Below are 23,220 nucleotides of genomic sequence, written 5' to 3'. Positions count from 1 at the left end.
TGAAAATTTAACTCCTATCCTTACAAAACTATCTTAGCACACTCACATAATTCAAAATAATATTAGCTTCCTTTTTTTTTACATTTCATTTTTCAGTCTCACTTTCAACTAATTATTTCTAAGATAAATTCACTCGCTCAAAAAAAAAATTAATATGTAAAAGACTTTCTGATTTACACTTTATTTTGATATATTTCAAAAGAAAGTTTTCAATATGTTATATTTTATTGAAAAACTTCTATAAAATTTTGAAATTTTTTAGAAGAAGTTTTCTTATGCTCCGTTTTAAATTATAAATATTTTTAGGTATTCCACACAAATTAATAAATATTATAAATAATTATAAATTAATTATAATTTAGAACAACTTTTTTCTACAAAATAACTTATAATTTGTAACAAAAAGAGAGTATATTTTATGAAAATATTTTTTAAATTTTTTGTTGAATTATATTTTAGTGGTAAATTTAATAAAAAATTTCCTGAATTTTTTTACAATCACAAATGTAGCTCACAAAAGGTAGCAAATAATCCACCATGTCCATACTATCACAATATAGCTCACCTCGTTAATGAAAATTTTACCTGCCACCTAAACATAAGATTTAACATGATCGTAATACTTCCAAAACCAACAAAACAATTAGTCATGGTCCAAATTTTACTTTTTGGATTTTTGTCCAAAACAACTAAGTCTACCTTCCGAGAACTATATAATATTTACAAATAAGAATTCTTTTTCATTCAATTCTTTGTATTTATACCGATTTTTTTATTTATATATTACTAGACATTTAGGAAAAAACATACTTTAGAAACTTCGGGGACTCACCATGGTGTTTGGTAGTTGAAGACGAGAGTCACAAACTCAGAGAAGAAGAGAACTCTAGTTCACTTGGTTAGTGAAATTAAAATCAGAAAGGAATGTGGAGGGAGATAGTGTGAGCTAAGTGTATTATTTAGAGAACTCAGGGGCTTTTTGGAGTACATGTTGAGGATTGACTCTTTGGCAGTGGAAAATGTCATATGGACACCTTTTGCATACCATATAGTTAACTAGGAGTTTGATAACATTGCCCTTGTTTGGGTTATATGTGATGGAAGATTATGGTGGTTTCATATTTACTTGAGAGGTGTCTGTGCCAATTTGGATATGTTCATATCATTCCCAGATCAGTTCCTGTAGTGTCAGTTAGGGGCATTGAGAGATGGTTTAGGTCTAATGTTATGAAATGTGTCACAACTATCATAGAAAATATGGTGGATGTATCTTTTCTTGGACAATGCTTAAATGAGTATTTATAGTGGTACTTTAGAGTATTGCAATTTTGCATCATCCCATTGTCTAGCTGAAGCTACACAAAATATACCTGAGTGCATCACACGCTCAGAGATACAACAGAGTCGCCATCAAACTTTATTTATTCCCTAAGGAAAGGGAAAACATCAATAAAACTCAAGGGAAGAGAAAAACAAGGGAAGGTATTAGCATCCCTCATATTTGTTGTACTCAACGAGAACCATTTTGATTGTTCTATGCTCGAATGAGTGTTACTATCTAAATATTACTCATGAAAAGTAAAAAAGGTTTTAATGAACAATGTTAACATTCACGTTCTAATAGTCAACATTGCTTGTAGGCTTGTGCACGGGAGACTTAAGCGTCGTTCATGGTAGAACGAAAGTAGCATGTTCTTTGTGAAAAGGTTTTTGGAAAGATGATGCCCAAAGGCAAAAGTGAATTTGATGAGTTGAGTTAGCTTTTATATTTGAAAAGATATATCTTAATTTGAATTGTACTAAAGTCTATGAATCGAGATGAATATTCTGAGCAACTGGTCATTCGCCCCGTACCCAAAGATATTCAGAATGAGGATATGAATGCCCCCTGTCATCCCTTCTCCATTTCTTAAGGATCGTGGCGCACAATTCTAGTTTTATTTTTAAGTGTTTTTTTAGTTTATATACAAAATGGTTTTAGTCTTAAACTAGAAGAAAAGAAAAGAAAAAGAAACCCTAGGTATCAATTGTTGGTGCACAAGATGCTAAAGATGAACAAAACAAACAAGAGAGAAAATAGAGAATAATAACAAACTTTAACTACTCTTAAAAGTTACAAAATGGTTGCAAACACACACATTGCAAAAAGAATGAATAATGCTGACATCACTCACTTACTTAAATACAAGTGGGATTTAAGAAAAAAAATACTAAAATATCCTCTAACAAACTTTATCAACAAATTTATGAAAAATAATTAATTATAACACAAATTTGGTCCCTAATCCAAAGATTAGGACTGTAAACCTCATTTGCGATTGATTTCATCTTAGCATGTGGAAACATGATAAAATGATAAAATGAATTGTTGTTTTGAAAACTGAAAAAATTATTCTAAGAAATGTCAAACATCTCAAATTTCCAAATGCATATGCAGTGCATAAAGAAAATTTAAGTACAATTAAATTTAGTGGTTGAAATTTTTATATTTATAAATATATATATTCTATGAGTAACCTCCAAAGTCCAATCTTGTTCTTTTCGTATGGGAAGAATCGACCATCATAGTTGAGCCAAAGAGGTTTCTTATTGAGTAAAAGTAGCCTTACCCCAAGCACAAAGAGGAACTCTAACGAATCTCAACAAAGCCAGTCTTTTCGACAGAACCGAGTTTACAAATTATGGTTCCACTGAAGTAAATAAATCAGGCCAACATTCCAGTAAGTCTCTCTATCCATACATGTTTATGGCTCTTTTGAAAGATAGACCCTTAATTTGTAATCCTTCACCGAATATATTCCCAACTATTCCTTCAAAACGGGTAACATCTTTGACCCCCTTGACTGGATATAACCAATCTTACTGCCATGCTTGTGTTTTAATAAGAATGAAAATATCACCCGCAACACCATAACTAAAAAAATTAGGTGTAGAACTACATCATTAGTATAAACCCATCCATCAATAACCGCAGAAATATGTTCTAGATATGAACAAGACAAAATGAAAACCCATAAATATCTTTATTACATAATGACATGTCGAAAAATATATTACATATTTTATAATCTTTTATGGTTTTTGTAAACATGTTAAAAGAATATCAAAACTCTAAAATCTATAAAAAAGTTTGAATTGAGAATTAGAATAAAAATAGAAATTAAAATTTTTAATTTGAAAACTCAATAGATAACTAATGTCAATATTTAAAAACATAAAGTATGAAAATGGAAAAAATAAAAATAAATATAATGAAAATGTTGTCTCAAGTTAATTTTAGAGTCCAAACATAATATTTGGTCTAAAAAATATCACATTTAGATTCATTATTTATGGTTCATCATCCCTTAACAAAATTAAATTTAGACTCTAACAACACAATTTAGACTAAAAATTATTACAACATAGTACATTGTTTATTGTTCACCCATCAACTTTATACCTCAAATAAAAATAATATCTTCTATAATCAATCTTCCGTGATGAGGAGCCCTATCAATCTTTCCATAGCTGTTATCACCCCAACTTGTTCCGTGTGAATTTCTTACTATCCAATATTTTTTTAACTTTTTCTTCACGATTTCTTCCCCAAATCCAATGATAATATGTAACAACCCGTATAATATATATCTAGAATAATATCATACAAGTGTTAATAATTGGTACTGATCCAACATAAGTGCCTAATGACATCAATAAATATACATGTCCAAGCTAAAAACATGAATGGAACATGTTATACAATAATGCCTAAACAATAAAAATCTAAGATCTATGTGCAATATCTTCATTGCACACAACTCTACAGCGGAAGATCATGATAAACAGCATCCCTCGAAACATCCATAACACCTTCTCATAGATTTAACCTTTAAAGAATTACCTGATAAATAACAACAATGATGGGATGAGATAATAATCTCAATGAGTTCTCCTATCCTATGGGTCCACTCGGCTCTACAAGGTTTTCTAATCAATGTTCAACTTCTATCCAACTCAAGTCAACAAGGGAACGAAGACTTGAGCGATGGGGAAGCTATCTCGCAATTGTATGGCAACATGCATCTGAGTTCTCATAACTCAACCACGATCATTATTCAGATCACGACGCATCAATTCCCGAACGGACTTACGTCTAAGCCAGGCCCGGTTCATGCATGCTCGTATGATTCGACTTTCGCGATGGATATCCGGTTCCCCTATGGGACTCAAATCCACTTTTAAGAACCATCACTCGTATGGGACTTTACCCACTTTGAGTCTCTTTCACCGTATGGGCCTTATCCCACTTTGGTGTCCACCTTTCCCCCATGTCCACCATGGTTGGGGCTTAAATCCAATTGAGGCTCGAATCATTGGTCCCACATCCCAATGCTTACTCCTCTAAGCATACCACAAGAGATGTGTACCACCACAGAAAAACACACATTCTGAATACATGATCGGTTCCACAATCATCGGTTCCACGAGCCATAACAAAATTCATCAATCACGGGTGACTTCATTCACCACAATACACAAATAATAATATGGCATGTTCCATACAATGCGTCTCATTCTCAATCATGGCAACAATTCGTCCACGACTTCACATAAGCGGCGTACGAATGAATACCGTATTCTCATACATATATCACACATGTTCCATAACCTAGATCATATTTCTAAGTTAATAATCACGTTATTCTCCGAGGTTTCCTCACTCATTTTTGTAAGGTTTTTAATCATGTTACTTCACCTTCCACATAACAACAATATTTAATTTTCATCATGATATAATTCATGGCATTTATAAATCACATAATATTTTATAACATGGAACAATAATAATAACCCTTTACGTGATCCTTCTTGCGCATCCGTCCGTGTCCAAAACGGAGTTATACCACTCAATTAATTCATTAATCTATCTTAATCAAGATTTAGATTAATATTTATTCATTGCATAAATATTCAACAATGACATCTTTGGCCTAGTGGTAAGGCTTGTACAAATCCAAGGAGGTCCCGGGTTTGAACCCCATTGGTGACATATTTTAATTTATCAAATAACTAATTCACGTCAATAGATTGATCAAATGAATCAATCGATTGAATTGATTCCCAAGGCTAATTGATTGGCCTATCAAAATTCCAACTTCTTCAAAAACAGAAAGTCAATCGAGTTTTCACATAACATTTTTTACTTCTTTTCCTTAAATAACTCCTCTTTTATTTTACTTTCCATCTACCATTTTTTTTACCTACTATTTTCACATAACATGATTCTTCAACAACAACCAATACTCAAGGATTCCTCAACCTCATAAACACATGTTCTTAACAACCTCAACAACCATGTTAAATTACAACAACACCATAATCATAGAAAACATAGTTAACTCATGATTCATGGAATATTTCATGAATAACTCATATTGTTATGAATTCATGTGATCAACCTCCATAACTTCAACAACAAAACACATCAGCATTAAACACCCAAGAATCACAAATTCAACAATAACAACAACATGATATCAACACATAGCATGGATGAGGAGTATGAACACAATAAGTTCATATGTACATGTATAATAGGGATTTCAACATCATAAACACAACCATAACAACTCATGTAATCACAAAAATCATGAAGAGCATATCAAGCACATGTTCATGAAAACAACAACAACAAGAGAAATATTCATCACATAACATGGATTACTCATGATTTGTTTATGATTCTACAACCCTAACTTTTCTAGAAACCTAGAGTTTCTGACTAGAACTCACATAATAGTAGAAGAAGATGAAGTTGGTGATGATGAAGATGACATAATGGTGGTGGTGATGAACATGATTTCCCATCTTCTTCCTTCCTCTTCTTCTCTTCTTCCTCTTTTCTTATCCACTTCTTCTTTTCTTTCTACACCACACAAATATATAACATATAATATATATATATATATATATATATATATATATATATATATATATATATATATATATATATATATATATATGTGTGTGTGTGTGTATATATATATATATATATATATATATATATATATATATATATTATATATATATATATATATATATATATATATATATATATATATATGTTATAATATTAGGTAGTAACATAAAATATCTCAATTGATATTTCATCTTCCAGTACCAATTGACCAATTATTAATGTTACCGAAAATATCCTCTCTTGTACTTATTAATATTGGTCTGTCTCTTTATTAATAATTAGTCTCTTCAGAGTTCACTGGTTACTCTATTGGTCCCAATTGACAACATTTAGAGCACATAGGAGCTCCAATTGTTACAAATGATAATAGATAATTTACATAGGAACTCAATTGATCTCAACTGACAACTAATTGAGCATTTAAGGGAATATGGGATATTACATTCTGCCCCCCTTAAATTGAAATTCACCCCCGAATTTCCTTCACTCAACAAACAAACAAACCTTGCATCAACATCTTAGACCAACACTTGACTTCTCTTTGATTTCAAGTCTCTGACATACTCATCCTTCTAACTTGTCCTTGCTGACAAGTCTCCTTCTTTCACGAACTCTTGAAACTTCTTGATTTCCATCATAATCTTATCCTGATATTGTATTAACATTTAGACTTGCTCCCACTTAATTTATCTGATATACCGCTCAACATCAGTTGGTCACTTCCTCCCCGGAAACCACGACTTCCCTTCCTTGCACTAAGTCACACAATACATAATTACGACACCTTATCTTGACTTGGTTAATCAATACTCAGTAATTCTTCATAAGAAAATTTATTGATACCTTGACCGCACACAATATTGTCTACTCTTCTCTTATTATTCCTTCCACAAATGCGACAACTTTGTAATCCATTTATTGATAATCTCATAAACTTTACTTGACCTAATGGTACATGTTGCAAGCCTTTACTCCAATTGTTTCCCTTCTCTCGTACTACTCCAATGAGATAGAACCATTAGCACGAGATTGTCTTACTCTCATCCTTACCTCCATTCTTACGAGTAACTATCTCCCTGACCCCATAGACTTGATTGAGCTCTTCTTCTATCACCTTCCATTGTGCTACTCTGATTCCAATAGTGGAACACCTGGGATTCCTAGACACTACTGGTTAGCTGACAGTCTACATAGAAACACACTTATCCTCCAGAGTGCCTACTGTCCAAAATGGTACTAGAACCTTACCGACTTCCATTAGTAGAATAACTTCCTTGACGACTCACAAAAGTTTAGAATAAGACTAACACTCTTTAGAAGATAGTTATCCAGGAGTTACATTACTACAACCATAAAAACGTAGAACATCCAATTTCATCACGTGTTCGATACAGCTAAACCAAATTAGTTTGACAATATTTGGTTCTGGTTACTATATTCCATATCAAATCCTCTTATAGGGTTTTGAATCATTCAAGATTTCTCCCGACACATAATCTCGACCAAAACAACATAACACCATTAAGGAACTTTAAATCATCAATGAGACACCACTTCTAAGGAACTTAAGCAATCTAGAGCGTAACTATGAGTGTCCATACACCTTATAGAGTCACACACAATATTTCATACACATCTAGAGATAACATTTCACTTTGTATCCCAAAATCATTCATCTCAATCGTTCCGTCCCATCTTCCATAATCTTAGCTCATGCTCTTACTAATATACAGTCCGAGTTACCTGTTTAACTTTAGGAATAACTGATTCTCGTTCCTCCTGGGAAGTATAACTCATGAATCCTTCCAATAGGGTAGAGTATCATCGTACACATCCATTACCACTCTCAGGGAGTCTACATCTAAGGCTATGAATCCAAATGAATTACTCAATTTCATACCATGACCAACCACTTCACACCTTATCAATATGTACCATATACCTATCTAATCTCTTCCAGATCGCCACTTAGTGGGTCTCTTCCAGCTTTGATCCTTATAGTTATTCATAATCATAATAGCGGTACTTCCCAGACTTACTTAAACTGAACACGGTTCACCAGGTTGGTTTTCCCACACGTCTGACTTCCATGATATCTCTACAGATGACTAACTACGCACTACACCTTCAGAAATCCCAATTTCAAAACTACCAATCTGACTTGGGGTGACTTGTAACTCCATCCTCAATTTGTACATCCACAACGGTACACTTATGACATTTAAGACATCCTTGGCTCCAACATGGTGTGAATGTTTATACTCCGCGACCAACCAACCAAACACTTCTCAAGAAGATAAATAACAACCAAACTTCCAATAAGCCACTACTACTCTTACAATCCAAATAAAATGCACTTAAGATGAACCTTATCATTGCCACGCACTTATGACTGGGATTTTTTTTTCTTTCTAAACCAATACCTACTACACCCTTCATCATACTAGGGTTACTTGCCCAGATGACTTGCTACAGACAATCCTCATTGTCTCCCAATAAGCTCTTGTAACATAACATATTCCACATCCTACACTTAGTCCACATGCTCTAGCTTGGCTTGTCTTTCGTTGTCTATCATCAACTCAACTTTTTAAAAGACAAGACTCACGACTCAACAAAATGTATGTTACTTTACATCCATCTCAAGACAATGAATCTATTACACTTACTTGTGACCATAATGCTGCTATCACACACTTCTCTTAATACCAAGGTTCAACTTCCTCCATTCCACTACATGCTCTAGGAATCCTCGATGCAAACAATCATCAACTACAAGCCCATAACCTCGTCTTAATGAATCTTAATGGTCTCATTGTGCCTCTATCTAAAATGTACCCCATTACAACAGTTATATTGTAACATTCACACTGCTTCCACACTCTGTGTTCACTTGTCTTCCTATGGTAATTCTCTCAGTTCCAATTACAAAACCATTCTACTAGAATTCCTTAAATCCAACTTATTTGCTCTTCTCCTCAACCAGATCTCATACAACCAAAACTCACTGGAGCTTCCATTACTATATAATGTGCGTTATCTCTCTCCAACACAAACTCTTATAATTGATCCTTAGGTAACTTTACATTCCATAATGGTCTCTTACTAACACTGAACCGCTGACGAGCTATCCCAAATCCGATCTCCCTTCTAAGACTGAACCTACTTGGTTTATCTTCTAACCTCCATTGGTCCATACATGTTTCACTTGGAACAGACAACCATGTCCTCGAGTCTCTCCTTAGACTTCACCACTACCTTAGGCTCCCAACAAAACTGAACGTCCTTATCCCTCAAGTCCTTAACCACTTGCAAGGTACCATTCCAAATATATATTCCATTAAGTACTCTCATTCTTCCAAAATATTTTAGTGGCCTTATAAACTGAAACACTGATACACTACATCACTTCCAGACCTTATGACATATGCGTAACATAACCATCCTTTCTCCTTTACCATACGGAAATACTCAGAATACTTATTCCATAATAGTGAGTGTATCTTACTCCACTTATCAATTCACACCTTTCTCAAAGCTCTGACAATTCATCCAATAGAGATCCTCAACTTCTCAACCCCGTTAACATTGCAGAATCGCTTGAACGGTACATTACTCTTCAATTCCATAATACTCAAATCACAACTCCTCTGAAACTTCAACCTGCTATCCAGTTCTCCTTACTTTATAACTCTTGGCTTGAGCCTACTCTCAAAGCACAAGTTCAACCCACACTTCGGAGTCCTCGTGGTCGCTCAGCCATGATCCTACCTACCATGCACATAGCATTAGGTTGATCAGGCCCAATACTACATACAGTGATATTAAGAATCATGTTGGCTAAACACACATACGAGGCAGGAATAGATTTACTAATTATGTTTCAAGGCTAGGTCGAGAATCGACCTGCTCTGATACCAACTGTAACAACCCGTATAATATATATCTAGAATAATATCATACAAGTGTTAATAATTGGTACTGATCCAATATAAGTGCCTAATGGCATCAATAAATATACATGTCCAAGCTAAAAACATGAATGGAACATGATATACAATAATGCCTAAACAATAAAAATCTAAGATCTATGTGCAATATCTTCATTGCACACAACTCCACAGCGGAAGATCATGATAAACAGCATCCCTCGAAACATCCATAACAACTTCTCATAGATTCAACCTATAAAGAATTACCTGAAAAATAACAACAATGATTGGATGAGATAATAAGCTCAGTGAGTTCTCCTATCCTATGGGTCCACTCGGCTCTACCGGGTTTTCTAATCAATGTTCAACTCTTATCCAAATCAAGTCAACAAGGGAACGAAGACTTAAGCGATGGGGAAGCTATCTCGCAATTGTATGGCAACATGCATCTGAGTTCTCATAACTCAACCACGATCATTATTCAGATCACGACGCATCAATTCCCGAACGGACTTACGTCTAAGCCAGGCCCGGTTCATGCATGCTTGTATGATTCGACTTTCGCGATGGATATCCGGTTCCCCTATGAGACTCAAACCCACTTTTAAGAACCATCACTCGTATGGGACTTTACCCACTTTGAGTCTCTTTCACCGTATGGGCCTTATCCCACTTTGGTGTCCACCTTTCCCCCATGTCCACCATGGTTGGGGCTCAAACCCAAATGAGGCTCGAATCATTGGTCCCACATCCCAATGCTTACTCCTCTAAGCATACCACAAGAGATGTGTACCACCACAGAAAAACACACATTCTGAATACATTATCGGTTCCACAATCATCGGTTCCACAAACCATAACAAAATTCATCAATCACGGGTGACTTCATTCACCATAATACACAAATAATAACATGGCATGTTCCATACAATGCGTCTCATTCTCAATCATGGCAACAATTCATCCACGACCTCACATAAGCGGCACACGAATGAATACCGTATTCTCATACATATATTACACATGTCCCATAACCTAGATCATATTTCTAAGTTATTAATCACGTTATTCTCCGAGGTTTCCTCACTTATCTTTGTAAGGTTTTTAACCATGTTACTTCACCTTCCACATAACAACAATATTTAATTTTCATTATGATATAATTCATGGCATTTATAAATCACATAATATTTTATAACATGGAACAATAATAATAGCCCTTTACGTTATCCTTCTAGCGCATCCGTCCGTGTCCAAAACGGAGTTATACCATTCAATTAATTCATTAATCTATCTTAATCAAGATTTAGATTAATTTTATTCATTGCATAAGTATTCAACAACAATATCTTTGGCCTAGTGGTAAGGCTTGTACAAATCCAAGGAGGTCCTGGGTTTGAACCCCATTGGTGACATATTTTAATTTATCAAATAATTATTTCATGTCAATAGATTGATCAAATGAATCAATCGATTGAATGAGAATTTCTCTCAAAAATTTCACTAAACCATTTTCCTTTCCTTAAATAACTCCTCTTTTATTTTCCTTTCCATCTACCATTTTTTTTACCTACTATTTTCACATAACATGATTCTTCAACAACAACCAATACTCAAGGATTCCTCAACCTCATAAACACATGTTCTTAACAACCTCAACAACCATGTTCAATTACAACAACACCGTAATCATAGAAAACATGGTTAACTCATGATTCATGGAATATTTCATGAATAACTCATATTGTGATGAATTCATGTGATTAACCTCCATAACTTCAACAACAAAACACATCGGCATTAAACACCCAAGAATCACAATTTCAACAACAACAACAACATGATATCAACACATAGCATGGATGAGGAGTATGAACACAACAAGTTCATATGTACATGTATAATAGGGATTTCAACATCATAAACACAACCATAACAACTCATGTAATCACAACAATCATGAAGAGCATATCAAGCACATGTTCATGAAAACAACAACAACAAGATAAATATTCATCACATAGCATGGATTACTCATGATTTGTTTATGATTCTACAACCCTAACTTTTCTAGAAACCTAGAGTTTATAACACTACGCCAAATAAGAGAAAAGAGGGCGCTTTTTTTGGCCTATAACAGCGCTTTAAAGCGCCCTCTAATCTGGCGCTGGCATAGGTAAAGACAGCGCTTTTTTTTTCCTGGTGAAAGCGCTCTCTAAAGTGGCTCTTTAAGCCCTTTAAGGGCCACTTTAGAGGGCGCTTTTTAAAGAAAGCGCCCTCTAAAGTGGAAACTTTTAAGGGTTTAGAGGGTGCTTTTATTGGAAAGCGCCCTCTAAAGTGGAAACTTTTAAGGGTTTAGAGGGCGCTTTTACTAGAAAGCACCCTCTAAAGTGGAAATTTAAAGGGTTTAGAGGGCGCTTATTTTGGAAAGTGTCCTCTAAAGTGGGTGGTTATTTAAATATATAATGATACCACTTGATGTTTGCATTTTTTATTTCTTTTTTTATTTTAATAGAGTTTTTTCTATAAATATTTGTTCTTGAAAGTTCTTTTATAAAGAATATTGTTCTATTACAGAAAATTAATTTCACAATTTGTAGAGTAAAACTTGTCCTACAATACTTTACAATGAAACCATAATATATGAAGAATAAATTATTGTAACTTATCATATTTATGCGATCCAACTTTTTGTATCATGATATGTAAGTTTTATAGTGAATATAAAAAAATAAGAACAAAAGAATACATAAGCTAACCACTCAACCAAGATAATGAGTCAAAAAAGTTGATTGCTTTTGCTTCAATGCTGCAACCGAAATTCAACCTATTCTGCTGTTGTCTCTGCCAAATACAAAAGTGGGTCCCCAGTTTACTGCAACATAAAATTTGTTCCTCCAGCTCAGCACACGTGTCAGATATGCTGAACGCCATATCAGCCAGCTTACAAAACCAGCAAGTGACAATCCCTTCGCATCCTGCAAAACACAACATACATATATATGTAGCACAAAATCAGAAACTGTGTTTTTGAGTTCACTAATTGCTTTGTTTCATATCATTAGTTTACTCCAAAGGGTGAGTTAGATATTAGACATACATACCTTGGATTGTCTTAGATCAACAAGTGCCTTATAGGCACCTACTGATGCCATGCTTCCAAGATGTTTATAAACAAAAGAATCTCCAAATGGGATACCAGTTGCAGACAAAGCTTTTCCTCTATCCTGTTTCCCAATTTTGTTGAACAACTCCACAAGGAACTTCCCTTGCCTTTCAACAACCTGTCATAAAACATGGACAAACAACTATTGATGCTTTGCTTGTTTTTCCAATAGAATGAAATAAAAACTTTCCTACTTCTATTGAGAATTTTCTTGATCACTTTATTTATTATGAATTGATAAACCATCATTCATAGGCTATAAAGCTAACCTGAGCTAGAGCTGGAAGTACTGGCCTTCCAGTTTGTTCAAGAAAACCAGCACAATCTCCAAGAGCAAAGACATCTTCCACCGATGGAACGCGCATCCAACCATCAACACCAATTCTGTGTCATTCAACAACGTTAGCTAAATTAAAATCAGAGATAAAAAATCATGAAAAATTGAAACATTATGCATTGATTTTGGCTTCACATACCTTCCGCCTGGAGATACGGGAAGATTCAGGTTTTTGACAAATTCTGAGGGACCAATCCCGGTGGACCGGACCAATAGACCATAAGGAACTTCAGTTCCATCGCTTAAAACTATCTTTTGGGGATGCACTTCCTTCACAACACCTCACACAAAACGAACTCCAGACTGATACAAAAATTAAATGTCTTAGTCTCAGAGGCTTAAGCTTGAAAGTTAATAATCATGGAAGAGATTAAAACTCAAAAGGTTTACCTTTGTTAAGTGCTTCATTGCATATTGTCTTAGGCTAACATCAAAGGATGACAGTATCTCATTCGCCTAATCATGAAAAGTTAATACAATGGTTAAGTACACTAAGTTTATTTAACAATCTCAACGCACAAATAGACTTCAATATATAAATCATGCACCTCAATTAGTGTGACGTGAATGTAATCTTTAACATGAGTATAGCGCTCCCGAACATCTTTCGTGATGAAATCACTCAATTCACCACTAAATTCAACTCTTGTAGGACCACCTCCAATAACCACACAGTGCAGAAGACCTTTCTTTTCTTCTTCTGATATGCCTGTTAAAATAAAAACTTTCTAGCTTAGCCTTTGGAAAACAATTGAAAACTGCATAATTAATATAACAAATTAAGCTTAAAAAATTAGTATGAATCTGAAGCACCAACCTGGATTTTCCGAAAGCATCAGGTTAAGGAGAAGTCTCTTCCTTATTTCTTGAGCATGATTCACTTCACAAAGAAAAAACGCATGTTCCTTAACTCCCTTGATACCAAAAGTTGAAGACTCTGCTCCATAAGCAATTACAAGCTTGTCATAGGCAACTTTAAATTGGTAAGGCTCTCTAGACAATCCACCGTTGGTAACTGTCTCACAGTATGCACTAATTTGTAGCATAGTTATATATCATCATATAGTTTTTACAAAAGATAAACATTGACTAGAAAATATATATGTAGAATTGTATAATGGTCTAACTGAAAGCTAACAGAAGAATAGTCGACTCTAATTTACTCTATCAAATAACATCCATACCTAAACTTCTTAAGTTACTAGCTACGCTATGTATGCTAGAATAAATACACTCATAAGCTGCATAGTGTACCTTTGATTGGTAGAAGGTGTTTTAGATCTTGCTGCCTCCTTTTTCTACATCGAGAAACAAATGGAACAGTTGGTGAAATTTAACCCATGATGCCTAGTCTCCATTGCTAGCATTGCAACACAATAATTATTGTTGAGAATACTCAATAAATGTATGAACCAAGAAAAATGAAACCAAAAATGAACAATAGCGAACGTCAGAAGAGAAACCAAGTAATATGAAGATTAGAAAAATACCTATGGTGTCAAAATCGAACAGCTAACAAAGAATTAATAGAAAGAGGAAACGTCGTAGATCTAACAGAGGTGGAAGGAGAACGCCTTAGAAGTAGCGAAAATCGTAGCAGTGAGAACCCTAACGTGAAAAAGAACGAAAATAACAGAGAGTGAAATAACAAAACGCGCAGTATGTTATAATTTTAATGTTTACTAAAGGGGACCTTAGAGGACGCTTGTGGAAAAAAAGCGCCCTCTAAAGGGGGCCTAAGAGGACGCTTATGAAAGCGCTCTCTAAGGCTTTCCAAAAACGCTTTATAAACTGGAAATGCACATGGACTTATAGAGCGCTTTTTTAAAAGCGCCCTCTAAGGGTAACCTTAGAGGGCGCTTTCTAAAAAGTGCCCTGTATTGTTGTCCCTCTATCTCCTCCTTATTTTTTCACTTCACCTTAGAGGGCGCTTTATTACAAAAGTTCCCTCTAAAGTGTGTTGTCTATTCCAGTTGTTCGCTCCTTATTTTTTCGCTTCACTTTAGAGTGCGCTTTTGTAATAAAGCGTCCTCTAAGGTGCACTGTCTATTCCATTTTTTGGCGTAGTGTAACTAGAACTCATCTAGTAGTAGAAGAAGATGAAGTTGGTGATGATGAAGATGACATGATGGTGGTGGTGATGAACATGATTTCCCATCTTCTTCCTTCCTCTTCTTCTCTTCTTCCTCCTTCTCTTCCTTCTTTCCTTATCTTTCTTTTCCTTTCTTTCTAATATCTCTACCTCTCTCTCTTACCTACCACCTCTCTTCTTATCCACTTCTTCTTTTCTTTCTACACCACACAAATATATAACATATAATATATATATATATATATATATATATATATATATATATATATATATATATATATATATATATATATATATTATAATATTAGGTAGTAACATAAAATATCTCAATTGATATTTCATCTTCCAGTATCAATTGATCAATTATTAATGTTACCGAAAATATCCTCTCTTGTACTTATTAATATTGGTCTGTCTCTTTATTAATAATTAATCTCTTCAGAGTTCACTGGTTACTCTATTGGTCCCAATTGACAACATTTAGAGCACATAGGAGCTCCAATTGTTACAAATGATAATAGATAATTTACATACGAACTCAATTGATCTCAACTGACAACTAATTGAGCATTTAAGGAAATATGGGATATTACATAATAAATCCATGATTCTCCGCATCTACAAAAGCATCTGCTTTTTCTGGACCAGAATATATATCATTCTAGCATTATGATAAAATAAAATTAATCCACATGTTGCTATACAAAAGTGATAATAGAAAATAATTAACAAAAAAAATTTAGAGCACTTACTCCTTTAAAAATTTTCATATCCTTCTCAATCCATATCATTTGTGCTGCAACAGGTGTTATCCTAATATCTGCCTCTACTCTCTTTTCAAGCTTTTCAAGGACTTTTGATTTCTTATTTGGCACTACTGTTTCTTGTAGGTTTATTGCGTCGAATGTTTCAACATCTAAAAATACCTAAAATAATTGTTGTAAAAAGGAAGTAATTAAAATGCAATAAATTATAATAATTAAAGGCAAAGTGAATATCGAAAGATTACCGTACGCGGATAACCTATTGGTCTAAATATTCCTTCATAAGGACATGTTTTACTTAACACAAATCTTTTTTCAGAAATAAAATCAAAAGTACTGCGTAAAGAACATCCATCTTTCTCTTTGGATTCATTACGGATCAAGTGATTGTATATATCTTGAACAGATAATTGTATACATTCTTTTTTTTCAATAAAATACAATACTTCAATGACTCCGCAAAGGGCGAACACATAACAACAATCTAGAAAAAATTATATTTATTATATGAAATTTTATTTTAAAATTTAAAAATAAAAATAAAATCATAATAAATAATAAAAAAACTTACTGCCTGTGCCCTGATTTTCAATAGGATTTAAACTATTATTATTTCTCCATTTATCACACCAAGTAACATCTTCCTACATTTTAAAAAAATCAAAATAAAATTATATTTAAATCATCTATGTAAATTTAATAAAAATAAAATTATACTAAATAATAATAATAGATGATCAAAATCAGAATCTTAAGATAATTAACTAATTACGTAATTGATTAAATAAACTAAAATAATCTAAATTAAATTTGTCATTTATAATGAGAGTTAATAACAAAACTAATACTTACATCTCATAAACTAAAATAAAATATATAAAAAATAATGATATAACCCCACATATTCACGAGAATGATCAGACATGGTGAATAAAACATAAATTACATATTATCGTCATTACTTGAAACAACAATGCGCTGAAATTCCTTTCAAAGATGCATTAAACCTTTTTACTGCTGAAATATGTTAGATGATTGCTTATATCAGCAAGTGAAAACTTAATCTTGAAAATAATTATGACAATTATACCGTTTTTGAATACCAAGTTAACTGAAGAAATAGAAAATCCACCTACAGAAGTTGAACATAATAGAATTAACGGAAGAAAAAAAAACTCAGTTCAATAAAAAGAATTCACCACACATCAACAACAACAGATACGTAAGATTTCACACCAGTCATATCAAAATGTGCAATAAATGAAATGTAAGAGAATTAATAACTGCTGAAATAGAATCAGGTTAACAAAATAATTATGACATTTATACACTTTTGAAAACTAAGTTAATCGAAGAAATTGAAAATCGAAACCTAAGCAAAAAATGCAGATGTTGAAATCAGATTAAAATATGCAGTAAATGAAATGTGAAACAAATATAATCGATAATTAATCACCCGAAGAAGTGAATCCTGTTCGGTGATTTCAGCTTCCTTGACATCCTGAGCAAAAGCTTGGAAGAATGAAATGGAAAAGTAAGAAACCATAACCGAGAGGAGAGGAGGAAGATGTTGAAGAAAAAAGAATAGAAGATTTAGAAACTTCGGGGAATCACCATGGTGTTTGGTAGTTGAAGACGAGAGTCACAAACTCAGAGAAGAAGAGAACTCTGGTTCACTTGGTTAGTGAAATTTAAATCAGAAAGGAATGTGGAGGGAGATAGTGTGACGTAAGTGTATAATTTATAGAACGACTAACATTTCTTTTGGTTAAAAATCTTTTCATGTTGTTAGTCTCCAATCACTAATGGTCACGAAAGAACCCACTAGTTCCTAAATCAATCACCATCCACATGCAGTTTTTATTTTATTTTTATAAAGACCACATACTATTTATTATTTATTGATGAATTGTGATTCAATTTATTATCTACTTTAAATTAAATTAAATTTTGTTTAAAACTATATAAGTATTAGCTTTATCAATGATTAAAATAAACCAATAAGCTGGAAAAAAATGACAAAAGCATAGAAGGAATGAAGTGATATAAAATTTAACCAATAGTTTTTAGATATTGATATATAATATTTTTTTTTCTTTCTTTAGATGAAAATAAAGATCCATATTAAATAATGTACTGTTCTCCAAAGTGAAGATTATCTATTCCAAATAGATGTCCACTATTTACTGGTAAATATATTTTCTCACTTAAAAAATATTGTAAATGTTTACTGTTTTATATCATTGCCTCAAATAAAAAGTATAATAAAAAGAACATTTATACCATTACATATGCTTACAAAGTTGATATTATTTATTTTAAAAGAAAAAAAACCAGCAATATATATATTGTATGGTTTCATGAAAAACTCATTATGTACGGTAGTATCGAAGATAATGCTTTTTGTCCACGTATACTCTCTCACCTTCACTGTCAGATGTGGCCTTTTCCATTGATATTGAAAGACCACTCCTTAGAAAATGACAAAACTCTGTAAGAAATGAAAAGCAATACTCATATGTGTGAAAGTTTTATTGTAAGTTTTGAGGACTCCTTGAAGCTGAAAACGTGGCAGTACATTGTCCCCTCTAAAAATCCTTTGCCTGCAAATTATTCAGCTACTTAATCGTAGCAAATAACAGGTTAATTTTGAGTGGCACAATGTACCATTTTGAACATTTAACCTACAATAAAGCAAGTCCTCTTATTTTGGTGTGTGCGTTTCCAACGAATCGTACAAAGGTTTTTCAAATAACCCTGCCACGCGCTCAACATTCCTACCCTACACCATGCATAAACTTGCGATCTATCGGTGGTGCGTCTCATGCTCCCGTTTTGTTGGGACACGTCAAAGCATGCATGACAGCTTCGTGAAAATTTAACTCCTATCCTTACAAAACTATCTTAGCACACTCACATAATTCAAAATAATATTTGCTTTTTTTTTTACATTTTCATTTTCCAGTCTCACTTTCAACTAATTATTTCTAATATAAATTCACTCGCTCAAAAAAAAAATAATATGTAAAAGACTTTCTGATTTACACTTTATTTTGATATATTTCAAAAGAAAGTTTTCAATATGTTATATTTTATTGAAAAACTTCTATAAAATTTTGAATTTTTTTAGAAGAAGTTTTCTTATGCTCCGTTTTAAATTATAAATTATTTTAGGTATTCCACACAAATTAATAAATATTATTAATAATTATAAATTAATTTATAATTTAGAACAACTTTTTTTTACAAAATAACTTATAATTTGTAACAAAAAGAGAGTATATTTTATGAAAATATTTTTAAAATTTTTTGTTGAATTATATTTTAGTGGTAAATTTAATAAAAAATTTCCTGAATTTTTTTACAAATCACAAATGTAGCTCACAAATGGTAGCAAATAATCCACCTTGTCCATACTATCACAATATAGCTCACCTCGTTTATGAAAATTTTACCTGCCACCTAAACATAAGATTTAACATGATCGTAATACTTCCAAAACCAACAAAACAATTAGTCATGGTCTAAATTTTACTTTTTGGATTTTTGTCCAAAACAACTAAGTCTACCTTCCGAGAACTATATAATATTTACAAATAAGAATTCTTTTTCATTCAATTCTTTGTATTTATACCGATTTTTTTATTTATATATTACTAGACATTTAGGAAAAAACATACTTTTTTACTAATTTTTTAAAATTGCAAAGTAGTAAAAAAAAATTGTTATACGAACAATTTAGAAATATTCGGTAAAAGTTAAAGTTCTTTTTGCATTTTTATAGACAATTTCAAAAATGTGGTATGACCATATGTGTTTTTACCAATTATTTTAAAAAATTGGTATACACATACATTTTTATGGAACATTCCAAAATTTCCTTTAAAAACACATCTGATTATACTGTAGTTTTTCAATTGTCGGTATGTGTGGGAGTGTGATTGGATATTTCAAAATATTCGATTTTTTTAATTGTGTTTTTTATTTTGTTTGTATTGAAGACAAGAGGATAAAACGACAAGGCGATACATAGATTCAGTGAGAGAGCAACAAGAGAGAGCTCTAGTTGAGGCGATGGAGATTATAAAGACAATGATCTACAGATTAGGACAAGTAAAGTTGTTCCCAATGGTTTTCATTGCATGAGGATCAGGTGATTCCTTGACGACTCACAAAAGTTTAGAATAAGACTAACACTCTTCAGAAGATAGTTATCCAGGAGTTACATTACTACAACTATTAGAATTCATAGTAGTGAAGAACTTTTCATTATCTGTTATAACAGAATTCTGTTATGAGTTGTTTACAAACAGTAGCACACAGTTGCATTTATAGTAGCAACTGTGTGACCTGCTACAGCAGGTTACCTGTTGCTGAGACTGGACACATGTCAGTCATTACAAGGTAAACTAGACTTAACCTCTCTCTCTTAGTTATACTCGAATACCCCCTCCACAAACTCAAGGGGAGCTACTGTTAGCAACTCTGAGTTTGTGCCGAAGTTCCAGGAACTTTGTAGAAGAAAGAGGCTTAGTGAGGGCATCCGCAATTTGATCCACACCAGGAATGTGAGCAACTCTGATTTGCTTTGCAATAACCTTTTCTCGAACAAAAAAGAGATCAATCTCCATATGTTTAGTCCGCGAGTGCATGATGGGATTATGTGCCAGCATCACTGCAGATTGATTGTCACAGAGCACCAAGGGCTGTTGAGTAGAAACACACAGTTCAGATAATAAAGTCTGAAGCCACAGTAGGTCAGCAGTGGCTTGAGCTAAGCTTCGATACTCAGCTTCTGTGCTGGACCTAGCAACTACAGGTTGCTTTTTAGACCACCAAGAGACCAAGTTGCCTCCAAAATAAATGGCTGCACCAGAGGTGCTTCTTCGGTCAACTGGGTCAGAGGCCCAGTCAGCATCACAAAAGACTTGAAGAGAGGGAGGACTAGAGGAAGTGTAAGGGGACAGATGAAGCCCATACTGAATAGTGCCCTGGAGGTACCGTAGAATTCGTTTGACAGCAACCCAGTGTGATTCTAGAGGATGAGACATAAATTGACAAACTTTATTGACTGCATAGGCAATATCAGGCCTGGTGATAGTGGCATATTGGAGGGCACCAACAACAGACCTGTACATGTATGGATCAGCAAGGGCAGGTGACCCAAGTTTGGTGAGTTTACAAGAGGACTGCATAGGAGTGGTTACAGAACTAGAGCCAGCCATGTTAGTTCTCTGCAGTAAATCTCTAACATATTTGGTTTGAGTGAGAAACATGGATCCTTGAGCAGAAGGCTTGACTTCAATGCCAAGAAAATAATCCAAATTACCAAGATGTTTGAGGGAAAAATCAGAGTTGAGTTTGTTGATAATGGAGGTGAGCAGAGTAGTATTGTTGCTAGTGATGATTATATCATCAACATATACTAACAAGTAAACAGTGCTGCCATGGGAGGCAAAGATGAACAAGGAGGGATCACATTTGCTGGGTTTAAATTGCAACTTGAGCAGGGCTGCCTGTAGTCTTTCAAACCATTGTCTAGGGGCCTGTTTTAAGCCATAAAGAGCTTTGTGTAGCCGGCACACCAGAGAAGAATCAGAGGTAATAAAGCCTGGGGGTTGATCCATATACACCTCTTCATGGAGCAGCCCATTGAGGAAGGCATTATTAACATCAAGCTGCTGGATTGACCACTTATGTGTGAGAGCCATGGTGAGGATGAGTCTGATGGTTACTGGTTTTACCACAGGGGAGAAGGTCTCATTGAAATCAAAACCCTGTTTCTGGTGAAAGCCTTTGGCTACCAGGCGTGCCTTATACCTGCTGATTGAGCCATCGGGATTTTCCTTGATGCGAAAAACCCATTTGCAACCAATAGACTGCCTGTTGGGAGGAAGAGGGACCAGAGACCAAGTGTTATTTTTACACAATGCATCAAATTCAGACTGCATAGCAGCTTTCCAATTATCATCAGTGAGAGCTTGTTTGACAGATTTGGGCTCAGTGTGAGTGAGTAACAAAGTGAAATGCTGTCTAGGTTGAATAAACCCTGATTTAGCCCTGGTTTGCATATGGTGTTGGTTAACAGGTTTGGAGTTAATAGGTACAGCATTTGTGGGGAGTGAGGGTGGTGTGAGAGGCAAAGGAGACACTGCAGGTGCAGGAGTGGACTCAGGAGAGCTGACGGACTGCCTTGGAGAGGTAGTAGAGGCAGGTGAGATGTCTACAGCAGGGGAAAAGGGCACTGCTGTCAGAGGAACAGGTTTAGGCAGAGAAACAGTAGAGAAAAGTGACTCTAAGGAAGATGCACAATGTTGTGTGGCAGGGCTGTTACCACTGCTGGTAGGAGGGCTAGGCGGTGAAAACAGTCCAATTATCATCTAGTTTATGCGCGATTTTGAGAGAGAACTGAAGCCGACGCGAATCATCAGTCGCCGCCATGAGTGGCGAGGACGGTGGCGTAACGTGAGCGGAAGACGGCGATCCCGGAGAAGACGGCGATGCCATGGATCGATCCTAACTAACTGATACCATATTAGAATTCATAGTAGTGAAGAACTTTTCATTATCTGTTATAACAGAATTCTGTTATGAGTTGTTTACAAACAGTAGCACACAGTTGCATTTATAGTAGCAACTGTGTGACCTGCTACAGCAGGTTACCTGTTGCTGAGACTGGACACATGTCAGTCATTACAAGGTAAACTAGACTTAACCTCTCTCTCTTAGTTATACTCTAATAACAACCATAAAAACGTAGAACATCCAATTTCATTACGTGTTCGATACAGCTAAACCAAATTAGTTTGACAATATCTAGTTCTGGTTACTATATTCCATATCAAATCCTCTTATAGGGTTTTGATTCATTCAAGATTTCTCCCGACACATAATCTCGACCAAAACAACATAACACCATTAAGGAACTTTAAATCATCAATGAGACACCACTTCTAAGGAACTTAAG

The 23,220-nt window shown here is 34.1% G+C and overlaps 1 protein-coding gene and 1 pseudogene across 1 annotated transcript in view; both read right to left on the bottom strand.

The window, feature by feature from the left end:
* The window catches only part of LOC127083216 (uncharacterized), a 64,989-nt gene that overhangs the window by 1,753 nt on the left and 40,016 nt on the right, over positions 1–23,220 (bottom strand). The window lies entirely within an intron of this gene.
* LOC127079909 (internal alternative NAD(P)H-ubiquinone oxidoreductase A2, mitochondrial-like) lies at positions 12,427–15,480 on the bottom strand (annotated as a pseudogene).

The sequence above is a fragment of the Lathyrus oleraceus genome, chromosome 5 (genome assembly GCF_024323335.1).
Source record: "Lathyrus oleraceus cultivar Zhongwan6 chromosome 5, CAAS_Psat_ZW6_1.0, whole genome shotgun sequence".
Taxonomy (NCBI): Eukaryota; Viridiplantae; Streptophyta; class Magnoliopsida; order Fabales; family Fabaceae; genus Lathyrus; species Lathyrus oleraceus.
The sequence above is the reverse complement of the archived record's forward strand: the minus strand, read 5'-3'. Positions and strand labels throughout refer to the sequence as shown.